The sequence below is a fragment of the Xenopus laevis genome, chromosome 3L (genome assembly GCF_017654675.1).
Source record: "Xenopus laevis strain J_2021 chromosome 3L, Xenopus_laevis_v10.1, whole genome shotgun sequence".
NCBI lineage: Eukaryota > Metazoa > Chordata > Amphibia > Anura > Pipidae > Xenopus > Xenopus laevis.
The window spans coordinates 3,697,544-3,714,396 of NC_054375.1; positions in this window are offsets into that span (position 1 = coordinate 3,697,544).

The window sequence follows — 16,853 nt, forward strand, 5'->3', positions numbered from 1 at the left end:
AAACTCACAGTCTTCCCCTGACACAGATTTCATAGAGGCAAAGAGATCAGGAGAAATAAAATGCTGACTGGTTTCCATTTTATGTTTTAAGACACAAATATCAGAACTGACATTTTGCACACAACCCTCCATGTTTGTCACAGATACAATTTCTGCTTTACTTTCCATTTGTCTTTCTTTACCAACAATCTCCTTCCTTCCCTCCCTCTCACTCATCACACACTTTACTTCCCTGTCAGGCGTTTTCACAGCACTGGCAGCTGCCTTTCCCAAATCCTCCATGTCTGTGGAAGAAATCCTTCCCAAGGAAACCGATCTCGACCTTCTTGCTGCTCCTTTCCTTTCACTCCCTGCTGCTTTACTCCTTGTCTGCACCGTCCTGGTGGATCTCACACCTTCCAGTGTAGGCCCCAAGGCCTGGGCCTCACGCTGGGGGTTTGCCCGCCCAGGCCTTGCATGGCCTGGGCTGACACTCTCCATTCCTCTGGTTCTCTAAGAGCTCAGTGGTGCACGACTGCTTTCACTGGGGATCAGATAGGATCTGTGCAGCCACTGGGACAGAATGCTCTGTTATACAGATAGCTAGAATCTCAGCTGCCATAAAGCAGGACAGGACTGCTGCTTACAATGGGGATCAGATAGGATCTGTGCAGCCACTGGGACAGAATGTTCTGTTATACAGATAGCTAGAATCTCAGCTGCCATAAAGCAGGACAGGACTGCTGCTTACAATGGGGATCAGATAGGATCTGTGCAGCCACTGGGACAGAATGTTCTGTTATACAGATAGCTAGAATCTCAGCTGCCATAAAGCAGGACAGGACTGCTGCTTACAATGGGGGTCAGATAGGATCTGTGCAGCCACTGGGACAGAATGTTCTGTTATACAGATAGCTAGAATCTCAGCTGCCATAAAGCAGGACAGGACTGCTGCTTACAATGGGGATCAGATAGGATCTGTGCAGCCACTGGGACAGAATGTTCTGTTATACAGATAGCTAGAATCTCAGCTGCCATAAAGCAGGACAGGACTGCTGCTTACAATGGGGATCAGATAGGATCTGTGCAGCCACTGGGACAGAATGCTCTGTTATACAGATAGCTAGAATCTCAGCTGCCATAAAGCAGGGCAGGACTGCTGCTTACAATGGGGATCAGATAGGATCTGTGCAGCCACTGGGACAGAATGCTCTGTTATACAGATAGCTAGAATCTCAGCTGCCATAAAGCAGGATAAGACTGCTGCTTACAATGGGGATCAGATAGGATCTGTGCAGCCACTGGGACAGAATGCTCTGTTATACAGATAGCTAGAATCTCAGCTGCCATAAAGCAGGGCAGGACTGCTGCTTACAATGGGGATCAGATAGGATCTGTGCAGCCACTGGGACAGAATGCTCTGTTATACAGATAGCTAGAATCTCAGCTGCCATAAAGCAGGATAAGACTGCTGCTTACAATGGGGATCAGATAGGATCTGTGCAGCCACTGGGACAGAATGTTCTGTTATACAGATAGCTAGAATCTCAGCTGCCATAAAGCAGGATAAGACTGCTGCTTACAATGGGGATCAGATAGGATCTGTGCAGCCACTGGGACAGAATGTTCTGTTATACAGATAGCTAGAATCTCAGCTGCCATAAAGCAGGGCAGGACTGCTGCTTACAATGGGGATCAGATAGGATCTGTGCAACCACTGGGACAGAATGTTCTGTTATACAGATAGATAGAATCTCAGCTGCCATAAAGCAGGACAGGACTGCTGCTTACAATGGGGATCAGATAGGATCTGTGCAGCCACTGGGACAGAATGTTCTGTTATACAGATAGCTAGAATCTCAGCTGCCATAAAGCAGGGCAGGACTGCTGCTTACAATGGGGATCAGATAGGATCTGTGCAGCCACTGGGACAGAATGTTCTGTTATACAGATAGCTAGAATCTCAGCTGCCATAAAGCAGGGCAGGACTGCTGCTTACAATGGGGATCAGATAGGATCTGTGCAGCCACTGGGACAGAATGTTCTGTTATAAAGATAGCTAGAATCTCAGCTGCCATAAAGCAGGACAGGACTGCTGCTTACAATGGGGATCAGATAGGATCTGTGCAGCCACTGGGACAGAATGTTCTGTTATACAGATAGCTAGAATCTCAGCTGCCATAAAGTTGGTGCGAACATCAAAACGTCGTGCGTCATGACATCACAAACCGCGTGGACTTCTCAACACTCTGGAGAAGTTCAGCAGAGGCACACAGAGTATTTTACCCTCTGCACCAAAGCACAGAAGCCTTATAACAAGGCTCTACATTTCCCAAGTGAATTACCATTGTGCCACAGGAGCTCTGTACTAACAGAACTATGGAAAGATCAGATTCCCTGCGGGAGCTCAGAGAGGACATTCAGACTTCCGTCCAACACACAATTATTGTTCTGACTATTCCAACAGAGACACCGATCTTGTCCCCACAGATCACTGCTACTCCAGATATTAACTCTCTGTTTAATACCTACAATGACGAGGGGCAACAGCAGGGTACTACCAGCTCCCCTAAACCAGTCCAAATCTGTGGGAACAACCCTCCACATCCCAAATGCCCCAGCAATTAGGGGACTTTTTGGAATGGATAAAAGCCACTTTCCAACCTCAGCAAACACCACATGTCAGATTCCTCTGAACCCAAATCCTCTTTCCCAGGAGAAGATGTGACTTGCAAACATTGAACTGCTTCCCGCTGGCTAAAATGTAAATTGCTGGCGGGATGGCACTTGGAGCGATTCGTTTTCCGAAGTCGTCTGAAGTTGCCTCACGAGGAAACTTTGGGCGACTTTGGAAAACGAAGAGCTCCGAGTGCCATCCCGCCTCCAATTTACATTTTAGCCGGCGGGAAGGCAGGGGAGGCAGTTTGGGGAGATTAGTCGCCCTGAAGAAGAGGAGATTTGTCGCCGGCAACTCATTTCCCTGAATCTGCCTGTGTGCCCTGACCCTTAAAGTGCAATGATGGAGACTTTAGAAATTAAAGATGAGTCAGTAGCAGTTTCTAAAGCAGATAGAGTACTAGGAGTGCAACAGAAAAAGACACATTCTTTTCCAGTATTTAAAGCAATTACTCAAACTATAGACACTGAATGGTCAGAGCCAGAGCGCAGATCAGCATTGACCAAGCGTTTTTTCAACATATAGACTATTCCAGAAGAACAGGGCAAGACATGGGATAGACCCCCCCCCAATTGATCCTGCAGTTTCATGTCGATCAAAACAAACTGCTCTCCCAATAGAGAAAGCTTTTAAAGACTCCATGGACAAGAAGCTATAGGTTTATTATCCTTTATATACTCTCTTGGGTCTCTAATTCACTTGCTATAGGTTTATTATCCTTTATATACTCTCTTGGGTCTCTAATTCACTTGCTATAGGTTTATTATCCTTTATTTACTCTCTTGGGTATCTAATTCACTTGCTATAGGTTTATAATTCTTTATATACTCTCTTGGGTATCTAATTCACTTGCTATAGGTTTATTATCCTTTATATACTCTCTTGGGTATCTAATTCACTTTCTATAGGTTTATAATTCTTTATATACTATATTGGGTCTCTAATTCACTTGCTATAGGTTTATTATCCTTTATATACTCTCTTGGGTCTCTAATTCACTTGCTATAGGTTTATTATCCTTTATATACTCTCTTGGGTCTCTAATTCACCTGTTATAGGTTTATTATCCTTTATATACTCTCTTGGGTCTCTAATTCACTTGCTATAGGTTTATTATCCTTTATATACTCTCTTGGGTCTCTAATTCACTTGCTATAGGTTTATTATCCTTTATTTACTCTCTTGGGTATCTAATTCACTTGCTATAGGTTTATAATTCTTTATATACTCTCTTGGGTATCTAATTCACTTGCTATAGGTTTATTATCCTTTATATACTCTCTTGGGTCTCTAATTCACTTGCTATAGGTTTATTATCCTTTATATACTATATTGGGTCTCTAATTCACTTGTTATAGGTTTATTATCCTTTATTTACTCTCTTGGGTATCTAATTCACTTGCTATAGGTTTATTATCCTTTATATACTCTCTTGGGTATCTAATTCACTTGCTATAGGTTTATAATTCTTTATATACTCTCTTGGGTATCTAATTCACTTGCTATAGGTTTATTATCCTTTATATACTCTCTTGGGTATCTAATTCACTTTCTATAGGTTTATAATTCTTTATATACTATATTGGGTCTCTAATTCACTTGCTATAGGTTTATTATCCTTTATATACTATATTGGGTCTCTAATTCACTTGCTATAGGTTTATTATCCTTTATATACTCTCTTGGGTCTCTAATTCACTTGCTATAGGTTTATTATCCTTTATATACTATATTGGGTCTCTAATTCACTTGTTATAGGTTTATTATCCTTTATTTACTCTCTTGGGTATCTAATTCACTTGCTATAGGTTTATTATCCTTTATATACTCTCTTGGGTATCTAATTCACTTGCTATAGGTTTATTATCCTTTATATATTCCCCTGGGGAAATAGCCGGAGCTTATTATAGCTGGGAGTCAGCTTCCTTTACCTCATCCAACAACCACACATACCTGAAGGCTCCTTCAGACCTGTCCTCAACCTAAAAAGGTTAAACAAATACGTTTCCAACCACAAGTTCAACATGGAGTCGCTACGCTCCACCGTAGCCTTAATGGAAGCCGTCAATTTCATGACGTCAATCAACCTGTAGGATGTTTACCTGCACATACCGATTCATCCAAAATCACAGCCATTTCGGTCAAAGACCAGCACTTCCAGTTCACAGCATTACCCTTTGGCCTCTGCACGGCTCCATGGGTATTTACAAAGGTCTTGGCACCATTTATGGCACATATACGACATTCTACCAGACCTGGACCATTTACTACTGAGAGCTCAGTCAATAACACAGGCAACAGCCAACACAGAGACCTGTATACAAATCCTACAACAGCACAGCTGGTTAATAAACCATCACAAGATCTCCCCAATGCCGTCACAAAGAATTCAATTTCTGGGACTAATGTTCGACTCCAAACAACAAACAGAAAAAATAGAAACCTTAATCAGCAGTACTTTCTCTACAAGGACAGGGTATCAGTGGCAGATCCTCCAGCTTCTCGGTTACATGGAGCAGCACTAGAAGCAATCCCTTATACAAGGTTCCACATGCGACCCTTACAATGCAACTTCCTTCAAATTCAGGATCTTCAGCCGATCATTCCCATTCTTCCCACAACCAGAGAGAGAGCTTATCTTGGTGGACAGTGCACACTCATTTGTCTCAGGGCAGAAGCTTGGCTCAACCATGGTGGGAGGTAGTTACAACCGACGCCGGCAAGTTCGGATGGAGAGCAGTTTACCGCACCTTCGCTCTTCAAGGGCGTTGGGAAAACCGAGAATCCTGGAAGTAGGAGCGATAGTCCTAGAGCTCCAGGGCTGGTCCGACTGACTCCAGGGCCACCCAGTACGAGTACAATTGGACAATGCCACGGCGGTGGTGATGACTTGTGCAGAAAACACGGTTCCAGCCATATCATTCATTCCCGGAGTCTTGAACTGGGAAGTGGACTTCCTCAGCAGACAGACAATAGACCAAGGGGAATGGGCACTACACAACGAGGTATTCACTCAACTAGTACAAAGGTGGGGTCTACCGGACATAGATATCTTAGTGTCCAGACACAACGACAAACTTCTCTGCTATTGCTCCAGGACCAGAGACCCAGGAAAAGCATACACAGATGCACTGGTGATTCCATGGACTTTCAACAAAGTGTATATATTCCCACTTCTGGCAATCCTTCCCAGGATAATTGACCACGACCATTCTCATCAGACTATGGTACATGGACTTAGTCAACATGACAGTGTCCAAACCATGGCGACTACCTCTATGACCGGACCTCCTCATGTAGGGTCCAGCCAGACACCACAACCTGGCCATGCTCAATTTGACGGCCTGGTTCTTGAGACCCAACTATTATCACAAAAAAGTTTTTCATCATCAGCCATAAAGATACTTCTCCAGGCTCAGAATCCATCCACCACAAAGGGATGTCACAAGGTATGGTATACATTTCTTACCTGGTGTTCAGACAAACATTTAGTATGGACAGACAGTACAACTCAGGTAATCCCAGAATTCCTTACTAGAGGTCTTGTGCTCAACACACTAAGGTCTCAGATTTCAACTTCATCAGCACTTTCAAATATCCGGTGGGCAGAAGATGCCACCATGCAAGGAGTCCTACATGACCCTACTCCTCCTTGGGATTTACCATTGGTACTCTCCATGCTTTCAAGCCCATAAACTCTTGTGAGCTCATATGGTTATCCCTAAAAATGACATTCCTCATAGCAATAACCTCAGCTAAGAGGGTATCAGAAATGGCGGTGCTCTCTTGCAAAGAACCATTACTCGGTGGTTAGTAGAGACAATCAAATTTGCTTATGAAATTAACAACAAACCATTCCAAGTCAAGGCTCACTCTACTAGAGCTCTTACACAAGTTCTTACACAACTTGGCTACTCCTGAACAAATCTGCATGGCAGCCACTTGGGCTTCACCCAATACTTTTCTAAAGTTTTAGAAATGACACGTTTTTGCTTTAGTTTTGGCCGTGTTTGGCCACAAGTAGTGATGGGCAAATTTATTCGCCAGGTGCAAATTAGCGTTGACGCCGGCGACGGTTTCGACACAGGCTTTCAACGTTTTCCGACGGGAAACATCTACAGAATTACAGTGAAATGTGTTCTAAGTCTTTTTTCCATTTGTCCTCAAAGTCTCCTCAGTCAAGTCCCAGACCCCAAATTCACCCCACTGGAGATAGAGGGGATTCTGTAGCGGAGGGATAAAGAGAATGTTTAGGCATTAGTCCTTTTACAGATGTCTGAGAATGTGAAGGAGTTTGATGGAAGTTTGGCCACTAGATGGTGATCTTACTCCATCAAATTTCTACTGGGTTATATACCAAGGCATTCAGAAAGTCAAGTGATGAGCGAACCTGTCCTGCAAAACTGCGAAAAAATTGGCGATATTTTGCGAAACGCCTTGAATTCAAAGGGGATTTCTAAGCACGCAACAATTTTTCTTGCTCCAAAAGCATTAGAGTCAATGGGTGTTTTTTCTTATGGCGACTTTTTTCTCCAAATGAATTAAAGTCAATGGGAGTTTTTTCTTATGGCGACTTTTTTCTCCAAATGCATTAAAGTCAATGGGAGTTTTTTCTTATGGCGACTTTTTTCTCCAAATGAATTAAAGTCAATGGGAGTTTTTTCTTATGGCGACTTTTTTCTCCAAATGAATTAAAGACAATGGGAGTTTTTTCTTATGGCGACTTTTTTCTCCAAATGCATTAAAGACAATGGTAGTTTTTTCTTATGGCGACTTTTTTCTCCAAATGAATTAAAGTCAATGGGAGTTTTTTCTTATGGCGACTTTTTTCTCCAAATGCATTAAAGTCAATGGGAGTTTTTTCTTATGGGGACTTTTTTCTCCAAATGAATTAAAGTCAATGGGAGTTTTTTCTTATGGCGACTTTTTTCTCCAAATGAATTAAAGTCAATGGGAGTTTTTTCTTATGGCGACTTTTTTCTCCAAATGAATTAAAGTCAATGGGTGTTTTTTCTTATGGTGACTTTTTTCTCCAAATGAATTAAAGTCAATGGGTGTTTTTTCTTATGGCGACTTTTTTCTCCAAATGCATTAAAGTCAATGGGAGTTTTTTCTTATGGCGACTTTTTTCTCCAAATGAATTAAAGTCAATGGGAGTTTTTTCTTATGGCGACTTTTTTCTCCAAATGAATTAAAGTCAATGGGAGTTTTTTCTTATGGCGACTTTTTTCTCCAAATTAATTAAAGTCAATGGGTGTTTTTTCTTATGGCGACTTTTTTCTCCAAAAGCATTAAAGTCAATGGGAGTTTTTTCTTATGGCGACTTTTTTCTCCAAATGCATTAAAGTCAATGGGAGTTTTTTCTTATGGCGACTTTTTTCTCCAAATGAATTAAAGTCAATGGGAGTTTTTTCTTATGGCGACTTTTTTCTCCAAATGGGAGTTTTTTCTTATGGTGACTTTTTTCTCCAAATGCATTAAAGTCAGTGGGTGTTTTTTCTTATGGCGACTTTTTTCTCCAAATGAATTAAAGTCAATGGGAGTTTTTTCTTATGGTGACTTTTTTCTCCAAATGAATTAAAGTCAATGAGAGTTTTTTCTTATGGCGACTTTTTTCTCCAAATGAATTAAAGTCAATGGGAGTTTTTTCTTGTGGCGACTTTTTTCTCCAAATGAATTAAAGTCAGTGGGAGTTTTTTCTTATGGCGACTTTTTTCTCCATATGAATTAAAGTCAATCGGAGTTTTTTCTTATGGTGACTTTTTTCTCCAAATGAATTAAAGTCAATGGGAGTTTTTTCTTATGGCGACTTTTTTCTCCAAATGCATTAAAGTCAATGGGTGGCAGGGGGCCAGAGGGGGGCCCTGGACAGCAGTCCCAATAGGCCCCCGGGCCCCCCAGTCCGACCCTGCACACAAAGACTTTTTTTGTCCTGATGCATTAGGGCAGAAACACACGCTCAGATTTGGGGAGGCCCAGCGTCAAATCTCCTTCTTCGGGGCGACTAATCTCCCCGAACTGCCTCCCGCCCGCTAGTTGTCAGGAGAAAGAAAGAGGCTGATGTTCTTCTGCTTAGGAATAAAATTAGAAACCTTTCTCACATCTTTCCTAAGCAGAAGAACATCAGCCTCTTTCTTTCTCCTGACAACTTCCTTGACTACTTGCTGGTCAGACTGGTGGGAAACTGACCAGCAGGTGGAGCTGTTGTAACACAATTCATTCATATTAACAGTACATGTATCCCTTAATATCTTGGAATCAAAACAAAATAAATAATGAATGTAAATGACAAAATTGCTTGGAATAGAAGCCTCATCAATTTTACATTCGCTTATTTTAAAGGTTTACTTATCCTTCAATAAAGACCTACATACAACTTTAATGTACCAGACATATTCAAATTGACCTAAGTATAATGGTCAAAAATGCAGTTGTCAAGTCGGAAATAAGGTAAGAGACGGACAGTGTGCATCATCTGTCGCATCCAACTTTTTCGCATGCGTTTTGTTCTGGTGTCTGGATGTCGGATCGCGCCGAAAACGTCAGTGTACTCCTTCCCTTAAATACCTTTTCTCATGATTGGACACACCTGCCTATAAAATTCAAGGCTTAACAAGTTAATCCAACCAATTAGGTGTTGCCAGTAATCAGTACTGAGCAGTTACATGCATTCTAATTAGCAAAATGACAAGGGTACCCACATTTTTGCACAGCCAGTTTTTCACATTTGATTTCATTTCAAAATCTTTGTTCAGAAACCCCCCCCCCAGTACTCAGATGTTCCTGGGAAATGAAAGACAAACCACTAATATCTTTTTTGCTGAAAGTGGAGTAAATTATTATGCAGCCTGAGAGGGGTTCCCAAACTTTTTCACATGACTGTATATTATACATAATAAATCCCAGTCGCCCATACAGGTATCCAAACCTCTGGTGATTATTCTGTTTGTTGACTCACAATCAGTGTCTGGGCTGGCACAGAAGGCAGTGAGAATACTGAAGGCAAGTTAGTAGCGATAATTAAGCTCGGTGATTTGGAATTGGCTAATTAAATCCTAATTAGAAAAAAACCTTGTTATAAAGCAGGAACCCTGTGAAACTGTGCCAGTGCTGAAATTGAATTTAATAAAGAGCTACATGCAGCCCGTTACTTCAGATATGGATTTGTATTTTAAAACCAAAAAAAAAAAAACAAATTCCCAGCCTCAACTGTCATTCTTTGAATCTTTGTACTTCCTTATCTTGGGCTGCTCTCTTTCCTGTGGTTAGACAATGGGCGGGGCCAATCTGGAGTTTTCCATTACCTTGATCTTTTTAGTTTGGGTAAAGTAATATTAAGAAGTGCATTAAACTCCAAACACTACAATAAGTTATTCCTTATGGTGCTTTCCACTGTATCAAAATGGGAAAACCCCAATCAGCCCTTTGTGCAGGGCCCAAGCCTTCCCTGACCATGGGAAAGAGAGCAGCCCAGGAACATGAATTACAGATAATTAGAGGTCCATAACCCAGATATGTACTGGGGACAACTCATTTGTCCAGTGAGTGGTTCCTTTTAGGGTTTTGTCTCAATTGGACTGACTTTTTAAAGGAGAACTAAAGCTTAAAGGGGTGGTTCACCTTTATGTTAACTTTTAGTATGTTATAGAATGGCTAATTCTAAGCAACTTTCCAATTGGTCTTTGTTTTTATAGTTTTCTAAGTATGTGCCTTCTTCTTCGACATTTTCCAGCTTTCTAATGGGGGTCGCTGACCCCATCTAAAAAAACAAATGCTCTGTAAGGCTACAAATGTATTGTTATTATTACTTTTTATTCCTCCTCTTTCTATTCAGGCCTCTACTATTCATATTCCAGTCTCTTATTCAAATCAATTTATGGTTGCTAGGGGAATTAATCTTTTGGATTCAGCCGAACCCCCGAATCCTTCGAAAAAAAGGTTCGGCCGAATATCGAACTGAACCCGGGAACGGGAAAACATTTTTACTTCCTTGTTTTGTGACAAAAAGTCACGTGATTTCCCTCCCTGCCCCTAAATTGCATATGCAAATTCGGATTCGGTTCAGCCGTGCAGAAAGATTCGTCCAAATTATGCTGAAAAAGACTGAATCCTGAACCAAAGCAACTAGTTTTCTGAAATTGCAAACTGGAGAGCTGCCGAATAAAAAAGCGAAATATCTCAAAAACCGCAAATAATAAAAAATGAAAACCAATGGCAAATTTTCTTGGAATAGCACCTTCTACATCATTATAGAATTTAACTCAAAGGTGAACAACCCCTTTAACAAAGAATTAGGCTAGAAATGCTTCACATTAGGGCCATTTACTTAGCAGAAGAAGAGGAGAGCGTACAAAGCTCACAGCCCTTTTTTATACTTTACACAGAACCTGCTATTCTTTCCCTATTGCCCCAAATCAATGAGTCCTGCCATTACCCCCATAAATACAGCCCTGACTGCATTCACCTGTACTTTATTGCTGAAGTCTGGAATCAGAGGGAGAGGGTGCCATATAGACGTCCCCTTTCCCAGCCAACTTGCTCCCCTGGAAAAAGTAAATGACCCCTACCAGGGTTGCCAGGTCTAATTTTCAAAACCAGCCAAAGTCGGCTACAAAACCAGCCCAAAAGTAGCCAAGAGGGACTTCAAAACCAGCCCAAAACTAGACAAGAGGGACTTCAAAACCAGCCCAAAACTAGCCAAGAGGCACTTCAAAACCATCCCAAAACTAGCCAAGAGGCACTTCAAAACCAGCCCAAAACTAGCCAAGAGGCACTTCAAAACCAGCCCAAAACTAGCCACGAGGCACTTCAAAACCAGCCCAAAACTAGCCAAGAGGGACTTAAAAACCAGCCCAAAACTAGCCAAGATGCACTTTAAAAGTAGCCCAAAACTAGCCAAGAGGCACTTCAAACCAGCCCAAAACTAGCTCAAAACTAGCCAAGAGGCACTTCAAAAGCAGCCCAAAACTAGCCAAGAGGCACTTCAAAACCAGCCCAAAACTAGCCACGAGGCACTTCAAAACCATCCCAAAACTAGCCAAGAGGGACTTAAAAACCAGCCCAAAACTAGCCAAGACGCACTTCAAAAGTAGCCCAAAACTAGCCAAGAGGCACTTCAAAACCAGCCCAAAACTAGCCAAGAGGCACTTCAAAACCAGCCAAAAACTAGCCAAGAGGCACTTCAAAACCAGCCCAAAACTAGCCAAGAGGCACTTCAAAACCAGCCCAAAACTAGCCACGAGGCACTTTAAAACCAGCCCAAAACTAGCCAAGAGGGACTTAAAAACCAGCCCAAAACCAGCCAAGAGGCACTTTAAAAGTAGCCCAAAACTAGCCAAGAGGCACTTCAAAACCAGCCCAAATTAGCCAAGTGCACTTCAAAACCAGCCCAAAACTAGCCAAGAGGCACTTCAAAAGTAGCCCAAAACTAGCCAAGTAGCACTTCAAAACCAGCCCAAACTAGCCAAGAGGCACTTCAAAACCAGCCCAAAACTAGCCAAGAGGGACTTAAAAACCAGCCCAAAACTAGCCAAGAGGCACTTTAAAAGTAGCCCAAAACTAGCCAAGAGGCACTTCAAAACCAGCCCAAATTAGCCAAGTGCACTTCAAAACCAGCCCAAAACTAGCCAAGAGGTACTTCAAAAGTAGCCCAAAACTAGCCAAGTAGCACTTCAAAACCAGCCCAAACTAGCCAAGAGGCACTTCAAAACCAGCCCAAAACTAGCCAAGAGGGACTTAAAAACCAGCCCAAAACTAGCCAAGAGGCACTTTAAAAGTAGCCCAAAACTAGCCAAGAGGCACTTCAAAACCAGCCCAAATTAGCCAAGTGCACTTCAAAACCAGCCCAAAACTAGCCAAGAGGTACTTCAAAAGTAGCCCAAAACTAGCCAAGTAGCACTTAAAACCAGCCCAAACTGGCCAAGAGGCACTTCAAAACCAGCCGAAAACTAGCCAAGAGGCACTTCAAAAGTAGCCCAAAAATAGCACAATATGTGCAGTGACCAAAAAATCGATAAAATAAATGATTATATGTGAAAATATGTCTTTTTAAAAAAAATTTATGAAGCAAAAGGGGACAGATTTGCCCGTCTCCAGGGGAGTAACTACAGAGGGGGGCCAGGAAGTATAGGGGTCCCGTAAGGCCTAATACAAATACAATTTCAATAAATATTGGAAAACAGCTCAACCTCTTGACAGTTTAGTGGCCAGCAGATTTTTGCCCCAAAATTCTCTGAAATTGAGGAAAGTCACCGCAAAATGTGAAAATGATTAAGAGGGAAGGGAGACTGGGGTACAGACCCCCAAAATCTGGGAACTCCCGACTTCTACACAAGTCAGCCCGATTGCATGCTGGGTATTGTAGTCTCACATTCAACTTGCCAGTTGGCAAATTGTTAAAAAAAAAACCCCAGACATTACCCAACATGCATTGGGAGACGCAGGCTTGGCACATTAGGGCAAGAAAAGCTTTGGCTGGTTTCCAAAGTACAAACCAGCCAAAGGCCCAAAAAGTTGCCCAAATCCATACATTGGCTAGTTTGTACTTCCAAAACCATCTGGGCTTTAAATTAGTAGCCCAATGTGGCTGGAAACCTGCCAACCTGGTAACCCTGACCTCTACTATGTTCGGGGTTTCTCCATCTCAAGACACAGCCCTTTACACACAGCCCTTTAAGCACAATACAAGGCTGGTTAGTTAATGATTCCCATTACATGGCAGCATAGAAATCAGTGCAGCCTGTATCAGAATTGATTCCTAATCAGCCCTGTCGCATCAGCTTCTAAGGCAGCTGAACCTTACTTTCTGCTGGATGATTTCCCCCGACCCCTAAGCTCAACTTCTCAGCAGCAGCTCACTGAGCATGTGCAGTGCCACTGACTCACAAAACAAGATCCAAGATGGGGAGCTGCTGGGGCAACTGGATCGTTACTGTTATAGGGCTGGGACAGTAAGTACAGTATATAAAATACACCATTTCTAGCCAGATTCTTTTTTTAAGCTTTAGTTCCCCTTTAAAGGAGAAGGAAAGGCTAAAAGTAAGTAAGCTTTATCAGAAAGGTCTATATAAATACACCAGTAACCCCTCAAAGTAATGCTGCTCTGAGTCCTCTGTCAAAAGAAACAGCACATTTCTTTCCTTCTATTGTGTACTCATGGGCTTCTGTATCAGACTTCCTGTTTTCATCTTAAACTTCCAGGGCTAGGGCTTGAGCATGCTCAGTTTGTTCCTCCCCTCCCTGCTGTAATCTGAGCCCAGAGCTATGAGTGAGCAGGGAGAAACTCAGGCAGGAAGTGATGTCACACCTAGCTAATATGGCAGCTGCTATCCTAAACAAACAGAGAGAGCTTCTAGAGCTGTTTACTCAGGTATGGTAAAGCATTCTACAGAATAAATATAGTGTTATAGCTTGTACTATTGTGGCTTATTTATTGGCTTCGGTAGCTTTACTTCTCCTTTAATCTGAACTCAAGCACAGTACATATGTATTGACTTCCTCTCTCTCTCGCTCTCTCCTATACGATAAATCCCTACGTCGGAGCTGAAATCCGTCTCATGTTTCCTTGCCAGGAGGATTGGGACAGACAAACGGTTATTACCGGCGTGTTAGTCCCTTCGCTGCCGGCCTCCAGCGTGACGCTAATCAATACGACGCGTGTACAATAAATGTCATTCCTAAGTTACCGACTTTAATCATCTCGGCACCAAATGAAAGCCATTTTTACTGTATAAAACAATGGAAAGCAGGCGTTGAGGGGATCATTAAAAGGTCGCTAAGATTTAATACGGTTGGGAACATAATTAACTGTTACTGTACATTCCCTACTAAAGGGCATAGCCATGGGGGCTAAAACATAAAAATAAAAAATAAAAATAAAAACATAAGGGGCTCATTTATAAACACTGGGCAGATTTGCAAACAATTGGCTTTTTTCAGCCAGCAGCTGGTTTAGCAATGAATGCAATCATTTGATTGGTTGCCCCGGGTTACTGCCCATGGGCAAATTTACCCAGTGTTAATGCAATCAGTCTAGGGGTCAGTGACCCTGGCAACCAGTGAGCATTCAATTGCAGCAGGTGGAATAGGAAAGGCTAATACAATAGCAAATAATAACGACCATCTGAAACGTTCCTTATCCATAACCTCCAGCAAAGGGGTTGTTCTTTCCAAGTCTGCGTACCCCGGTTTCCTCCCTCACCCCAAAAACATACAGACAGGTAACCTGGCCCTGATAAAATCGGTCCTAGGGTGTGGGAATGTGATAGGGACCTTCGAATGTAAGATCCACTGGGACAGGGACTGATGTCTAATCTCTGTACAGCACTATGGAATATGTGGATAATGTATAAATAAAGATATATGGTTTACTTCCCCTTTAATGGTGCTAAAATTAATTACAAGGGAAATTGCCTCTTTAATCAGCTGGACAAGGACTACTGGATATGTACTTTTATCATGAGTAATGCCCCCAGCTTTAGATGCTTCAAGGGTGGCTGAACTACAACTCCCATAATCCCATGCCAAATGAACGTAAACTGTTCCCAGAGGGCTGCCGATTGGCCGCCCCTGCCTTCATCCTACAGATCCGTCTCTAATTAAAGAGCTCTCTATAGTGGACAGCAGAGTTAATTAAAAGCAGAAGATGCTCCAAGTATTGAATGGAATTTGTGTTTCTAGGCATTGGGCCAAGGCTGGGGGGCTTCCAGCGCTACCAGCTGGTAAATCGGAAATGTTGCGCAGCAGGAGGCCAATATTCTGCTGAGAGCAAACAGATGGAATCAGTAGAGAGAGAGACAAGTTAGAGTGCACTCGCACAAGAACGCAGCCAATCCTCACCAGCGTGCCCATCTCCGTGCCCATTGCGTTCCAGTTCATTTAGTCGTGAATGTCTCTTGGGATCAGCTCATCTGTGTCTTCCCCTTTCTCTCGCTCAATTCCAAGGGAGAAAAATTAGAAATGAGCAAAAAGTAACACTTAGGAAAATGAATTAGGCGCTGCCAACGATTGACTGTGCTTTATTGGCCTGGGTTTTCATGGCATTAGCCAGTTACATGTCAGTTACACGTCAGTTACACGCTCACCCATCTCATCAGTTAACCCTGTGGGTCTGTGCCCTGTGATATTAATCCTTGCCGGGCAGTGGGGTCTATACACAGACTGGAACACGCTGCTTCTGTTCTGCACTTACCCAAACTGTAGCCAGATTCTTTCCTAAAAGCCAAACAAGAGGCATTACAGCCGCCCTGGAACTAGAGATATAATGATATTTTGTATATTATTCACCAGTGGCAACAGTTCAGGCATAGAAGAGACATGCTGTATATTTTTTTCCATGGGCAGCAGCTTATGGATTAAAAGAAATTCAAGGCTGGCAGTGATACTTTGCACACTATTCCCCCCAGGAAACAGTTCAAGGCTCTCAGTAATACTTTGCATACTATTCCCCCCAGGAAACAGTTCAATCCCCCTCAAGGAAACAGTTCAAGGCTGACAGTGATACTTTGCATACTATTCCCCCCGGAAACAGTTCAATCCCCCTCAAGGAAACAGTTCAAGGCTGACAGTGATACTTTGCATACTAGACCCCCCGGAAACAGTTCAATTCCCTCAAGGAAACAGTTCAAGGCTGGCAGTGATATTTTGCATACTATTCCCCCCAGGAAACAGTTCGATTCCCTCAAGGAAACAGTTCAAGGCTGGCAGTGATACTTTGCATACTATTCCCCCCAGGAAACAGTTCAATCCCCCTCAAGGAAACAGTTCAAGCCTGGCAGTGATACTTTGCATACTATTCCCCCAGGAAACAGTTCAATTCCCTCAAGGAAACAATTCGAGGCTGGCAGTGATACTTTGCATACTATTCCCCCCAGGAAACAGTTCAATCCCCCAGGAAACAGTTCAAGCCTGGCAGTGATACTTTGCATACTATTACCCCAGGAAACAGTTCAATTCCCTCAAGGAAACAATTCAAGGCTGGCAGTGATACTTTGCATACTATTCCCCCCCCCTGAAACAGTTCAATCCCCTCAAGGAAGCAGTTCAAGGCTCTCAGTGATACTTTGCTTACTATTCAAACTGTTAATTGCCCCCCATTAAACAGGTCCTTTTGTGGCTTCAGGACTTTAACTTCGGGTCTTTTCGTGGCTTCGGGACTTTGGGTCTTCGGCACTGTCAAGGGGGGCCGCGGCTATTTCGA